The 15,545-nt window shown below is 34.8% G+C and overlaps 1 long non-coding RNA gene across 2 annotated transcripts in view; it reads left to right on the top strand.

The window, feature by feature from the left end:
- Nucleotides 1-241: 241 nt before the first annotated feature.
- The window catches only part of LOC146993035 (uncharacterized), a 59,330-nt gene continuing 44,026 nt past the window's right edge, over nt 242-15,545 (top strand). The window contains exon 1 of one of the 2 annotated variants that reach the window (XR_015038418.1): nt 242-925. This is a non-coding gene — a long non-coding RNA (uncharacterized LOC146993035). The remainder of the gene's footprint in view (nt 926-15,545) is intronic. The other variant, XR_015038419.1, reaches the window with a different exon arrangement.

Consider the following 15,545-nt stretch of genomic DNA (forward strand, 5'->3'; position numbering starts at 1 on the left):
TCGCATTGTGATAAAACAATGGTACATAGAGCCATCGAATTTTGAATGACGAAATCCTACTGCGAATATGGGCATCTGAAATCCCAAATTTGGAATTTGTTTTATTATAGATTTTATATTTTGTAAAACTTTAACGAATTTTTGATTTACAAACTTAGTTCTTTAAAAGCGAGAAATGGCAACGTTATATATAAAAAAAAATACTTTTATCTCCAGCTCGCGAGACTGTGTATATCGGAAATTCTAAAGATATGCTTAATTTAACATTATTTTGCGATATTGCTCTTGAACTGAATTTTATGGTTTAAGTGCAAAGAACATGATATTTAATAAATAAAGGTAACACTCAAAAAGTTAAAAAAACGCCCCTTTGGACGTAATTTAAAATCTAAAACATTTCAGATTTTTTTTTTTTTTTTTTTTTTTTGTGTCACTGTCCAATCTGGATTGAATAGGACTAAAAGTTTTTGCGGTTTCCAACCTAAGTGAAAATTGAATCAGTTCCGGAAATTAAATGCAGTCTGTTGAAAATTAGAATCAGAAACACCCCAGATTAGTAAGTCTCTTTCTTTTCCTTTATTTGGTTCTTTATTCTTTGAATACCGGCAGCTGTTGATTTCGATTGCGTAATATCACATGTGGAAGAATTACGCCGCACGTATTGCGCAGTAACGTTTGCGGTATTTAGCATTGATAATTAATTCTGATGTTCAGTCGGAGATTTATTTATGAACACTTAAGAGTTTTACTGTGCTTTCTAAGCAGAATATTTCTCAGTTCCGTTGGTCTATTTTTATATGATGCACATATCGCAATGTCAAAATCATTTATTTAGCCGAGGAATCTAAAGAACTGCTACAATCCCCCCCTCCTCTTTTTCCAGTTACGCTCGACACGGAATATTCGGCAATTTCCGAGTATGCTGGTTAGTTAAGCTTTTACTGTTAAAGGATGAGTGCATGAAGCAATTTCCTGTCTTCTGATTTCAGAAATGTACCTCTTTTTTACTTAAATTACTTTACTTGGAATATATGTTAAGGGAAAACTGTTATGCAATGAAAATTTAGAAAATGTTCAGAATTTTGATTTAAGTTAAATTATTTAAATATTAATATGAGTGGAAAAATAAATTGTATTTAGTATTAGGTGCCATATGAATACAATTAATATGGCTTATTATTATTTATTTTCTATATTTTGAATTGAAATTTCATCATTAAATCTTGTAATATATTTAAGTTCTGCATGGTTTTTTTCCCTCTCATTTTAAACTAATTCTGTAAACTGAACTGTCATTTAAAATTAAAAAAAAAAAGATAATTGTTTTCCATGGTTGAGGTAATGCTCATTTTCTTAATAAATATGGCATTGCTCATATTTTAAATTACAAGTGTAATTTTTCTTTTAAGGTTATGTAGTTGTGTATAATGTAATTAGACAGGTGCTTATATTTTTCCTTAAAATGTGCCTGAAAAGTGCTTATAGGTGCTTATTTTTTTAAACTAAAATGTGGCTACGAACCCTGTGTAAAAACATCGTGGTTTATGACATCAGTATAATAATGAATAAATAATGAATGGCTCAGTCTTTTTTTAGATGTACTCTCAAATTTCATTTCATCTGCAGGGCTTTTTAGAATATAAGATCTTTGTGAAACTGAATCGATAATAGCATAGGCCTGACGCTTTCTTACTCGCCCTTTCAACGTAAGTTTGCAAAAACACATTTGCTGTTCTCGCCAAATTGGCGAGGGTTTCATCTCGTTCAGGTACTGCATCCATATTTGTATCCCTATTCATGCTAACAAGAACTGGAGATTTTGATTCAGCTTGCATATTTCTACATAAAAGTATATGGTGTTTCTTCCCACAATTCACACACAATGTTCGTTTTTTACATTTAGCTATTACATGTTTTCTGTCTAAACATAAAATGCAACTGTGACTATTTAGAACTACTTGCCTTTCCTCAGACGCCTCAGACCTTTTTTGCGTTTCCTCAGACATCATCTGTCTTCCTTTAAAGCAATCACCAAATGCATGATTTCCAGTTGAATTTTATTCTGATGTTGCTATTAGAGTAGAAACAGAAGGTGTTTTGGAAAAGTCTGCACAGTTTTTGAAACCAAAGTGTTTAGCATTCCCTGGCTTAAAGCACTGAGTAGCTATATGTACTCTCTCTTCACCTTCAATTTCATCCAGCAAAAATGAAAGCAAACCATCTCAATCCATGCGATGCGTTGATGCATTTTTCTCTTTTTGCTCACTACTTTCAGATTTTCTCTGACTGCGAATAATAACTCAAAATCTTTGCCAGGCTGTTAATGTATCATCCACGACTAGAGGATATAACATCACTGCATATTTATCTCTAGCAACACCCAGAACTTCTGATGCTCTAAGTTTTGATTCTAAGTTATCATAGAGTTTTCATAATGAAAATTTCTGCTGAGATTTTTCCGGCAAAGTGTTCTTCTGCAATCAAGGGTCCTGTTTTCTTGTCAGTTTTTTTTTTTTTTTTTCAGATTGTGAATAAATCTAAATATCCATGCAGTCACTCTAATAGCTCTAATTAATTTACTAATTAATTTACTAATAGCTCTAATTAATTTACTAATTAATTAGAGCTATTAGAGTGACTGCATGGATATTTACTAATTTTCAGGATTCAACAGAGACTTAGTTTTCTGCAATAGACGGTAGTATTGTGGTATCATTTATACACTTCTAATTCAGGATCAGAAAACTCTGTTGTCGCACTCACTGATTCAACTAACCAGTCTGGTCCAGACTGCCATAATCTTGAAGACAACAAATATTCGGCTGAACATCCTTGAGATAAAATGTCCGCTGAATTGGACTTTCCATTATGTCTCCAGTTATTTAGGAAAGTTAATGGATACTCGATTTTTTACAAACATTTTCCATTGTTCAGGAGCACTATGAATGCAGTGAACCACTATCAGACTACCCGTCCACAGATAGATATTGTTACGTTATTTTCTATACTTTCAAAGTAGACTCAACTAATGAGTATATCTCAAGAATTCAAAATTTTATTATACATTTTTAAGCAGTTCACATGACATTCAGCTAGCACAGTAACACGTGCATCACAACAACGGAATCGCATAGCATGAGCACCATTAAAGTTAGTTATAGTTATTTACAGTTACAGTTATAGTTGTAGTATATTTTAAATATACATCACATCCCTTCCTCCAGTTTATAAACAATAATAAAAATAGTAAGTAATATCAATACAAGTATATTCACAATATGATATACAATAAAAAAAGTTACATAAAAATGATACATGCAATATGTTACATTATTTTATTCTATGACAAAGTCTCTATATCTTGAAGGTTGTCTAATCAACCGTCCACTTCTTGTTATTGTATTATTGGATAGATTATTCTGTTGATTTCCTATATTAACAGGCACAGAAACATTCTCAGGGCTTCCATGTGAATTTTCTTCTTTATCTAATACTATATCATCATAATCATTATTAACTTTGTAAGGTGATTTTGAAAAATTTTATATGGCGTCTTTTTCTTCGTAATATTTCCCCAATTGAATTTCTTACAATATAGAATCTAGCAGCTTTATGTTTTGAAAATTATTTCACCTTTATCCCATTGCCCAGTTCTAAAGTTGAACAAGGTTATACTATCTCCAGGTTTTAACTCGGGCAGCTTCTGTAGGGTTCTATCATAATAATATTTTTGCATAGCTTGAAGTGCATGAAATTTAGAATAAGCTTCGTTTATTTTAGTATTTAACAATTTATTACTGATAGGTAATTTTGTCCTTAATCTTCTATTAACAGTTGTGCAGGAGACAAATTTATTCCACTAATTGGGGTATTTCGATATTCCATCAAGCCTACACTTATATCTTGCACTTTCCTCAGGATTTTTTTCAGTATTCATACAGCTTTTTCAGCCAACCCATTACTTTGAGGATATCTGGGGCTACTAAATTTAAGTTCGAAATCCCAATCTTCAGCAAATTTCTTAAATAAGTAGCTATTGCAGGGATTATTGTCGCAAACGACTTCATTTGCAATACCATACCTGGCAAAGATGCATTTTAACTTTATCATAATTTCATTTGCTGTCTTATCTTTTATGTTAGAAACCTCAATCCATTTAGAGTAATAATCGATGACTACTAAGTAATTTTGATTACCAAATTGCAAGATATCAAGGGCAATTTTTTCGAATGGTTTAGTTGGAATTTCATGTTGCATTAGAGGTGCTTTTTGATTTCTATTTCTGAATTTTTCACATATTTCACATTTGGAAACATGCTGCTCAATGTCATTTGTCATACCTGGCCAATAAAAAATTTCACGGGTTCTACTTTTACATTTCTCAATTCCAAAGTACGCTTCATGAATTAATTGCAACATATCTTTTCTCAAACCATAAGGTACAAATAATTTTTCATTAAGAAATAACAAGTTGTCATTAATATAAAGATAATTTTTACTTTAAAGTATGTTTTTACACTACTGTCTACTTTTTTGTAACATTTAGGCCAACCCTCTTTACTATATTTCATAACTATTTGCAAATCTGGATCTGATTCAGTTTCTTTCCTAAATTCCACCACTCTTCTTTCACTCACAGGCAAATATTTCGAAATAATGTGAACAACATTTAGCATTTCAGGATCATCTTTCATGTTCCGGAGTTGCTCTTTGCTTGTTTCAGTGACACGGACTATTTCTATAGCTTTTTCTAATCCTACGTTAGATTCTTGAAGCAAACATTCGGTCAGACTCCTATCCCAAATGTCTAATACAATACGGCCGCGAATCAATCCATTTTCTTGTTCAGCAAACTCGCAAGTTAACGCTAAAGTCTTAACTGAGTGACATAACATTCAATTGTTTGTCCTTCTTGCTGGCTACACGAAAAGAATTTGTAACGTTCATATACGACATTCTGCCGTGGTGAACAATAATCTTCAAAAGACTTCAAGACCTCTTCGTACTTCTCCTTATTTTCAGGTGGCTCAAATCGAAACGTGTTATAAATTTCGAGTCCTTCAGTACCGAGTAAATTCAAAAGGATTGCAATCTTAGTCTTATCTGGCTTGGCATCTTTTTCCGTTGCAAGTAAATAGTTTTCTAGCTCTTGCTTCCATTTTTTCCATTTTTCCTTAACATTTCCGACAGAGAATGTTAGCGGAGCAGGTGGTCTGAAATCCATTTTGCTCCTGGCACCATATAATTTCTTGTGTTGTTTGTTAAACTTGATAACTTCTATACTTTCAAAGTAGACTCAACTAATGAGTATATCTCAAGAATTCAAAATTTTATTATACATTTTTAAGCAGTTCACATGACATTCAGCTAGCACAGTAACACGTGCATCACAACAACGGAATCACATAGCATGAGCGTCATTAAAGTTATATTTATTTACAGTTATAGTTATTTTAAATATACATCACACGTACGGGGTTCGTGTGGATTTGGAGTGAAAAACGATGACACTTGATGAAGTATCGAAACACACTTTATTGGCTGGTATTAATCAGGACAGCCTCCAATAACACTTTTTGCAGTCATCGAAGATCTATTATAAACACGCTGGAACAATCAGCGACACAGCTTTCACACTGTCAGGTAATAACGGTGGAGACAGTTTCTTGCAAAGCACCCGACTCTGCTTGGTCGTTCTCGGAACTCCACGTACTCTCGAGACTCTCCACACTACAACGTGCAATGCGCTCGACGACACATGAGCACAGCTCCTGACTTTTCGGTTCAGTCGTTCCCGGAGCTCAACGCGCTCTCTCGACGATGCACTAACCGCGATACACTACAAGACTTTTGATGCACTCGACGAACCACTCGGCACTCGCTGCCTGGCTGTCAACTTGATCGACTTCGCAGGGATTGACTCGCTAGACGAGACACCAACTCGATACTAACTCGCACTCTATGCAAGGCATACACACTATCAGGTTCAGTGTTTCTCCTTACTTGCTTGGGGAACATACAAGAACCTGACTCAGAACAGGGAGCTTACTAAAGCTATGTTCAATAAATGTGGGAAGTAGACAAGATACACAGGAAGGGTATACGAAACCCTTTATTTTTCACTCTTTACAATAATTTCCGGACTTCAGAATACAGAGACCAACCACTTGTGGTCTGAAAGTAAGAATATAAAAATATTAACTAAACTCTAACTTAACTTTGGAATAATAAACAAGGGCCTACGTGGAAGATTGACCATATATTAACAGGAAGCCGTATGTAGTACAGAGCACTGTTAACACTACAATACGTTTAAAATTATCAAGAGGATTAAACCTCTGGCCTGGAAGGCAACCAGGAACCGAGTAAAAACTGCTAAGGCAAGCAGCCTGCTTCTACTAACTCCTTCCTCTCACTCGCTTGGCAAAAAGCCACAACTTAAGTACTTGGCGTTCGCCAACAAATTTGCATAAATAAGTTAAAGCTTTTAATTCTGGCCGGAAGTAGAAAATTGTGGTAGTAAAAGTGATAGTAAAGATTTAAAATAAAATAAACGTTAGTAAAACTTAAGATCCGTACAACACCAACTGACTGCGGACCAGCAGGGTTTATATAGCTTTCGGCTTGTGTTTGAGAACATTCTGGGCTAAACCGGTAAGAATTCGTTCCAGAAGGTTCTCTATCAGTCCATGGCATATTGCCAATTTTGTCGCCAAATGGGTGATCTCTCGCCAAATGTGGCAACCCTGCCTTCCCTTGCCATTTTATGGCAACCATAAAACTGCTTTGCAAGGAAGCCATCTTACGGCACCTGTACATTTTGTAACAATATTTTCTTCATGGATTGAAAACAGCTCTTTAAAATTTTTAGCGAGTCTTGCCGATGTTAATGCTTCTAACAACTCTAACCTTGAAAGTGTGAGTTTTTGTTTTATTGGTGCAATTCTAGATTTTGCTATAATGAATGCTACCTGCCCTTCTTCAACCAATCTAAAATATGAAACTATTCAACCAATCTAAAATATTAAACTAAACCATACGCTTTAATAGATGCATCACAAAATAAATGCAGTTCGATGTCTTTATTTTGATTCAATTTGGAGGAAAATATTTTTGAGAAATTTCAAATTTCTTTAATTTTTTAATTTCACCGCTCCACCTCGGACCACAGCTGCTTACAATCAGTTGAAACTTCGTCGTCAAATTCTAAACCCAACTGCCAAAGGTTTTGCATTATCAATTTTGCACATAATACAAATTGCGCTAAGAAACCTACTGGATCGAAAATAGTAGCAGTCACCCTTAATATATTTCTTTTTGTGGTGTTTCTACAACTATTTAATGTTTCACACAAGTTATCTATGTTCAAGGAAATTACATCTTTCCTTGTACACCAGTTAATCCTGAATACTTTTAAGGAGTTATTTAGTTTATTTTCTGATTTAATTATTCCACAATTATCCCATTAGTTTTTTGAGTTTCTCTGAATTTGTATTAAACTGACGCAAATTCATTCTGGCATATTAAAGCACGCAATAGGCTCCAGTATTTGTTCCACAGAATCTGCCCCATAGAAAACATCATTTACGTAGATCGAACAGTTCAACATCTCAAAAATATCTGGATTTTGTAACTCTATTTTCTTTATATGCTTTTTTATAGTGCACGCCAGAATGAAAGGGCTACCCGACACACTGAAAGGAACGCGAGTCATTCTATAATGTTTCAAATTGTAATTATTATCAAAGTATAAAAACCGTAACATATCTCTATCAATTTCAGAGATTCCAATTTGGAGAAAGGCCTTTTCAATGTCTGCTGAGAATGCTGTTTGTATTGTCTGAACCGCAATATCAAGTCTAAAACAGAAGGATTCAAATTTGGGCCAGACATCAAACAATTGTTCAGATACTTCATTACACTTCGAAGATGCGTCAAACACTATATGGACTTTAGTTTTTGATACATTTTTTCTTACCACTGGAGAATGCGGCATGTAATACATTTTACTGCTGTCCCGACTTTCAACTTCGTACTCTTCAATTATTTCATTTTTTAACTGTTCGTTTATTATGCTATCATAATTTGCCCTAAGCCATTCATCATTTTTTAGTTTATTAACCAAAGATACTAGACTTCGCTTGGCATTTTCTAAATTATTACCCAAGTTTTCATGATGTGATTTCCATACAAACGAGCTACGTATCTACCATTAGTAAAATGCAATTCTTTTTCAAATTTCTCAATGACTGATTTATCATCAGGGTTCTTCTCTTCTAAATCCAAATGGTCCAAAAGTGCAAAACCTTTGTAAACAGTCATTAACTGAATTATTATCTTCCTTCAAGCAGTGAGAAGCACCTGTTGTAAAATACAGGCACTAGACTGATCACCTTCCAAAAATCCAACCAAGGACCAACCAAATATAGAAGACACCGCAAATAATTTATTACTATCTTTTCTCCTGTTTGCATTTCCCAACATGAATCAGATCCTAACAATATTTTTATTTCAGCTGCTTCACCATTATCGGCTAATTTTAAATCTTCTGATTTTAATATTTCTAAAATGTTTTTGGAGGGAATTTTTATGATCGTTTCAGAAATTGTATCTGTTACAAGAGCTTCAACATGGTTGAGTCATTAAGGCAATGTATACTTTTCAGGGTAATTTGAACATTATATTCCATTAGTCTACCTTGGATATACCCAAAAGAATAAATATATAACCTTTCTTTCCTTAAAGTCCTTAATTTTAGTTCTTTAGCTAAACCGAACTAATAAATGACCTCTGTGATCCACCATCAATTAAGATTTTTACTATTTGGTTTCTAGTATTATCTGTATCTGAAACATAAACAGTGCAAGTTTGTAAGTATACACCTTTATCAGCAGTTTCAGAAACAGTCTTAAGAGTTAAATGACAAGGATGCAACTACATTCTGCTTAGAATCTGATACTGTTCCTACTTTCTGTTTAACATCTGAAACTGCTTCCACTTCAAGAACAATATTTTTACAAAATAGCTTATTATGATTTAAACCATTACACAACTCACAAGGCTGAAGTTTCATTTTACATCTGGAAGATACATGACCTCTCTTAAAACATTTGTAACAACGTCCATGGTATTTTAATATCGGCCTTTTTTGCTCATTTGTTTTCTCACATTTTCCTACATCATGTGTATTTTGATTACCAATAGAAACAATATGGCTTAGTCACTGTGGCTAATGCCGAAGCAGTAAGACTGCTTGCCCCCTTTAAGCAATTATTTTTATTCTGCGTAACTCCGTAATTTGTGTCCCTTTTCTTTGAGTTTATTATTAAATTAGAAGATTCTCGACGCTCAACTTCCAATCTAATGAATTCGAGAAGTTCCGTTAGGCTATATTGCAGTTTTAGAGTTTCTTTTTCTATTAAACTCCAGATTCATATCGTCTGGTAAAAGCTTTAAAATAACAGGTCCTAATAGAAGCTTCCGACACAATACCTAATGAATTTAAACTTCTTATATTGATTTCACAGGAATTGTAAAGTGTTCTTAGTGTGTTGCAACTCTCAGGGCTACAACGTGAAGGTTACAAATTTAATAATCACAGCAGGGATTATTAATATAAAGATTTTAATATGGATATCTCAAACAAGCTGAAAACGTTACATTACTTTAACAACTGCATATATATACTGAGTGTAAAGGGAATTTTCCCGCTTAGTTCGCAGTTAAAGAAAAAAATAAGAATAATAAAAAATAGTCCAATCAAATGCGGCGCTCCTTCTGTTGACTTTGCACAGCCGTACGTAATCGTCTGTCTGCAGCGGCTGTCTCCAACATTCTCCCCCTCTTTGAGTCGACTCCAGGTTGGCTCCAAGACATACAGTACCTGGTCGAAGAGATCTAATCTCTGAGGCATCTTGATCACACGTCCAAATCTCGATAGTGTAGCACTTTGCAGGACTTTACTAGAGTCATTTGAAGAATCATTAGAATTTGAATGCTCATCACTAGAAATAGAAGAAATAGGATTAGTAAGAGTTATCGTTTATGGGATCAGTGGGTGTGTCTGTTAACTGCACTTCCAATGGAAAGACTCGCTGAATGGGACGAAGCAGCGTACCAGCTTGAGTCTTTAGTTCTACAATTCTCACCTTGCCATCTCTTTCCCAGGAATTAGTTGAATGACTTTAGCTAAAGGCCAATGCATCCATTTTTTGATATCATCTCCTATTAGGATAATTTCACCCAACTGTAGCTCTGACGATGGGTCCTTCTTATTATAGACCAGAAGGCCTAAATATTCTTTCCTAAATCTATGCCTTAAATCATAAAGCAGTTTTTGGCGATGTCTAGCCCTTTTTTGAAGACTTTTCGAATCGCAGAAATCAATATCGGAAACACCTAAGCTGCGATTCTCGATGAGAAACATGGTTGGGGAAAGTGGAATTAAATCATCCGGATTTTCCGACAGATAGGTAAGTGGTCTAGAGTTAATTATTGACTCGCAGTCGCACAATACTGTACACAACTCCTCAGTTGTAAGAACCGTGTTACCGAGTGTCCTTGTCAACAGTTCCTTTACTGCACGAACTAACCTCTCCCACCAGCCTCTTGAAAGCATATCTGCCGGGTGTAAATAACCTGGTACATGGCGCCAACACTGAGAAGGAATCAGACTGTTTATTTCTCTTACCCTATTTGCAACGAAAACTGACCAATCACTACGGTTCCCACCAGAGTGGTACCATGGAATCACTCCATGCAATAATTTTCAAATCGGGCAAATCTAAGGCGGCGTATACAGAGTGAACCAGTTTCGTGCCAATGCAACAGGCCATCAATACTAACTGGGGTATTGTCAGATTTTAATGGCACTATCCTGAATTTGGCTCTGATCAATCAAATTTTGACTCCCACGGGCGTTACAGTTCTAATGTAGACATATGCACCATCGGAGCTCTTACATGGCATCAGTGAATAGATGTAGCTCTGAATTCCCATTTATCTCTACATACCGTGTAATACTAATTTTCTCAAGATAATTTAATTTCATCCTGCCACTTGCTTTACTAGTTGAACTTGTATTATCCATACCGCAGTTTGATGTCTGATTTTACATCTGTCAATATGTAGGGGAAAAAATGGAGTCACACAGCTTTAAACTCTTGATAAACGTTACTGTTGAACTTGTTCGAACTTCGACATCAGCTTCGAGCTTTGGCGCTTTTTGGTGACAGATATTTCACGCATGCGCTGTTGTGTCTTTTTCCGTTTGGAGGGAGCCACTCCTGCTGCTGCGAAGCTTTCCTTCTTAACAATACATATTCTTTGGCTAGTATGCTTTATAACAGGCCTATGGGGCAAATAATAACTCAAATTATCAATTTCAGTTTCAGGAACCTTTTCTATTACTTTTTGGTCTTCCAATTGCTTAGAAACTACCTTATATTCATCTAACTGATTTTCCTCATTAATTCGTTGACCCATTCTTTGATGCCTTTTAAAAGTCATAGACTTATTAAGACACAACAACACGCCGAATAAATACTAATTCAGAAGTCAAACAACAAAAATCAGCGTTATACCTACAAAATTTTCACAGGACTAGTTTCGATGGTTTTACCGAACCATCATCTTCAGCTGCAAAACCGCAAATGAACAAGATAGGAAATAATGATTGGATAAGATAAGAAAGCCTGGACAAGAATAAGCAAGTGGCGCCATCTGTTGGTGAAACCAGAACTAAAACATAATTTCTCTAAAAGCCGAAGGCAAATTTGGATTGGAATTAGGATCGTTAACTAGAACAGAAAGATTTTTATGAATGTGAAATGCCTCTATGTGAATGTGAAATTTTGTGATTGTAGGAGTTTCGGTGAGTACATTTTTGCAATTTTCAAGTTATGTTTATGTTTTGAACATTTGGATATTGTGCTTTGCTTGTCTGATTTCATGCATTTTGCTTAGAAACGTTTTGTTTTCTATTCATTTCAGTGAGGGATTTTTCTGCTGTTTTGTGTGTACTTTATTATTGCTCAGTTAATTTAGTTTGATTTTCTGCATTGTTTATCATGCCTTCATCCGTTAATCGTTTCACTAAATTATGCCTGAAACGGCAAAAATTCCTGAATCATCTTGACTTTTTACTTAAATGTAAATGTAAAAAATTGATCCCCAATTTTATTCAAATCAAAACTAATCAAAAACTTTCGAGTCGCGTTTCAAGAATTCTGTTAAATTGCAAGCTTGCCTTACTTCGGTCCGTGATAAGGGATACACGTCAACAATTGTCCAAAGTTGAACATGAACTCTATAAGCTTCATCTGGAACTCGCTAAATCATATCCAAAATTCACTGGCCTTGAGCAAAAGTCTTGGTCTAGAACAGAGAATGCAGTTAACCGTCATAAAAACACCCTTGCAGTTAAATTCGAAAAACTTCTTTTACAGTCTTCCAGTTCAAGTAGTTCAAAAAATCTTCCCATTGTAAACATCAAGCCAATAGTTAATATTTCTAATGTTAGTCTTTCAGAAGAACAAGAGAGAATTCTAAAATATAATTTTAACTTCTCACAAACCTGTAAACCCTCGATTCCAAAGATTTTGGCTCCTATCGAAAAAGCTTTCAAGTTCAGTAAAGTTTCAGATTCACAGAAAGAAATGATTAGGCATCTTATCGCTCATAATGTGAAATTCAATAATAAACCTTTGAAACCAAATCTAACTGCGAGAGAAAGAGCTACAATGCGCGAAATTCTTTCTAACCCGGATATTATCATTTCAAAGGCCGACAAAGGTGGCCAGATAGTCGTCATGGATAAGAACACTTACATCGATGGTGTCACTAAACTCTTAAACGAAGGACCATATAATCCGATCCCTAAAGATCCTTCACCTTCGGACTTATCCAAAATAAAAACTGCGATCAAATCTTCGCAAATCATTTCAAGCAACTTAAAACATTCGCTTATCCCATCTGTTGCGAATTGTGCCAGATTATATGCTCTTCCCAAAATTCATAAAAGTGGTATTCCTTTCCGCCCTATTGTATCAAATTTAGGTACTGCCTCGTATCCTTTAGCTAAATATTTAGTTTCTAGATTTTCCACTCTATTAGACAATAACATTTACACCATAAAAAATTCAATAGAGTTTGTAAAAAAGGTTAAAAACATTTCTCCTAGTAATTTACTCATGGTTTCTTTTGATGTAAAATCATTATTCACCAATGTCCCAGTGGAGGGTGCATTAAGATGTCTAGAAACCAGACTTCGCGAATTTCATTTCTCTTGCATCGAAATTGATGAGCTAATTTCTCTCACTCAACTCTGTTTGAAACAAACACATTTTGTTTTCCAAAATAAATATTACAAGCAAACTGAGGGATTAGCCATGGGAAGTCCCCTCAGTCCCATCCTGGCTGATATCTACATGCATTATTATGAATCAAAATTGTTTGAAACTTTAAACTTCCCGGCATGGTTCCGCTACGTAGACGATACTTTTACCCTGTTTGAAGGTATTAAAGATGATTTAAATAAAGTTCTTTCAACATTGAATTCTATTGATCCTGCTATTCAGTTCACTTTTGAACTTGAGACTTGCAATTCTCTTCCGTTTCTCGACATTCTGGTCACACGTAACACATCCAACTTCAGTACTACAGTTTACCGTAAACCTTCATCGGTTTGCCTTCCAGCACACTTTAAATCATGTCATCCGACTAAACAAAAGTTAGCTTCATTTTATTCCTATGTTTTCCGTGCTCTTCAAGTTTGCTCCTCCAAACTAGCCCTTGATGAAGAACTAAATTATTTAAAAGCAATAGCTATTGACAGGGGCTTTTCACCCAACATTATTAATCAAGCAGTTGAAAAATTCTCATCTCAACACACTAAAAGCCACATTCTTATTTTAGGAGATTATAAAAATTCTATTGTCATTCCCTTCTTTCCATCAATTAGCTATAAAGTTGCACATATTTTGCAGAAATTTAACTTTCGGGTTGTTTACTCTCCCATCAATAAAATTCCAACTTCTATACTCAAGGACCCCATTCCGGATATGAATTCCTGGGGTATTTATAGGATTCCTTGCCAGTGCGGTTTAATTTACATTGGCCAAACTAAGAGAGCCTTAAAATTTCGCGTCAAAGAACATGAGGCATATGTTAGAAAAAAGGAAATTCAGAAGTCTTCTGTTGCTCAACATTGTTGGTCCGAAAATCACACTTTCAATTTTTCTGCTCCCAAAATTATTCAAAAAACATCTTCCATTGGAGAACTGGATTTTCTATAGGCATTTCACATTCATAAAAATCTTTCTGTTCTAGTTAACGATCTTAATTCCAATCCAAATTTGCCTTCGGCTTTTAGAGAAATTATGTTTTAGTTCTGGTTTCGCCAACAGATAGCGCCACTTGCTTATTCTTGTCCAGGCTTTCTTATCTTATCTAAACATTATTTCCTATCTTGTTCATTTGCGGTTTTGCAGCTGAAGATGATGGTTCGGTAAAACCATCGAAACTAGTCCTGTGAAAATTTTGTAGGTATAATGCTGATTTTTGTTGTTTGACTTCTGAATTAGACTTATTGTTAGGTAACGTAATTTCAGATTTAAAGGGTAGTGACAATTCATATCAGCTATCAGGAAGAACATTTAAATTCTCTTTAAATTGCTTAACGGTGTCAGAGTGCAAGTTTACGTTTAACATCTTCAGTTGGGTCTATTATGCCAATGGCATCTAAATTCCAGAGTTCGGTTACGCTAAGATTAGCACAATGCAGCGAAACTACATTATTGCACAAATTATTTTCTAGTAATGCTGGAATAGTAGCTGAAGTAGGTTCTTTAGATAAGCTGTTTACTTTACCAATCACAGTGTATCCGAATTTAGTCTTAACGACAGTTACACCCGAGTTCAGTTTCAGAGAGCTCTCAGTAATAATGGCCCCGATTGACATCTGCTCCTTAAAGCAACTCGATGTCATATTCTTTAGCTTGCAAATCTGACAAGGTAATATTTCTTTCTTTTAATTATCTCGGGGTATTGTGATCAACTACTTTTGGAACATATCCACATATTTTGTTTTGAGAAAGTACTTCAAAGTTATGGTCATAAGTGCCCTCAAAATTTCTTAAATTAACATCAAACACTAAATGGGAACAAGGACTTGTCTCTCTCCCCCCAAACAAACCGTATATAATGGTTTGTTTCGATTTAGTACGCAGTTGAAAAAATACGATGACCCTTTCTGAAAGATAAGATTTCTGAGAACCATTGTCCAATATCGTACAGACTGTAAGTTGTCTACCTTTGAATATTATTTCTAAAACAAGTGTTTGAAAATACACATTTTCATTAACAGTTGACTGATTAGACAATACATTACTTGAAATAACAGTACTGTCAGTTTCATTTGGATTTACAGGTTCGCCATTTGAGCACATAATGGTATAGTGAAATTTATCACAAGTTAAACATTTTACTTTATTTTTGCATGCCCGTGAACTATGTGCAACTCTCAGGCAGCGAAAACAGGCACGCTT

This window comes from Stegodyphus dumicola, chromosome X1 (assembly GCF_044657685.1).
Source record: "Stegodyphus dumicola isolate Sdum_Otavi_A_Nest chromosome X1, ASM4465768v1".
Classification (NCBI taxonomy): Eukaryota; Metazoa; Arthropoda; class Arachnida; order Araneae; family Eresidae; genus Stegodyphus; species Stegodyphus dumicola.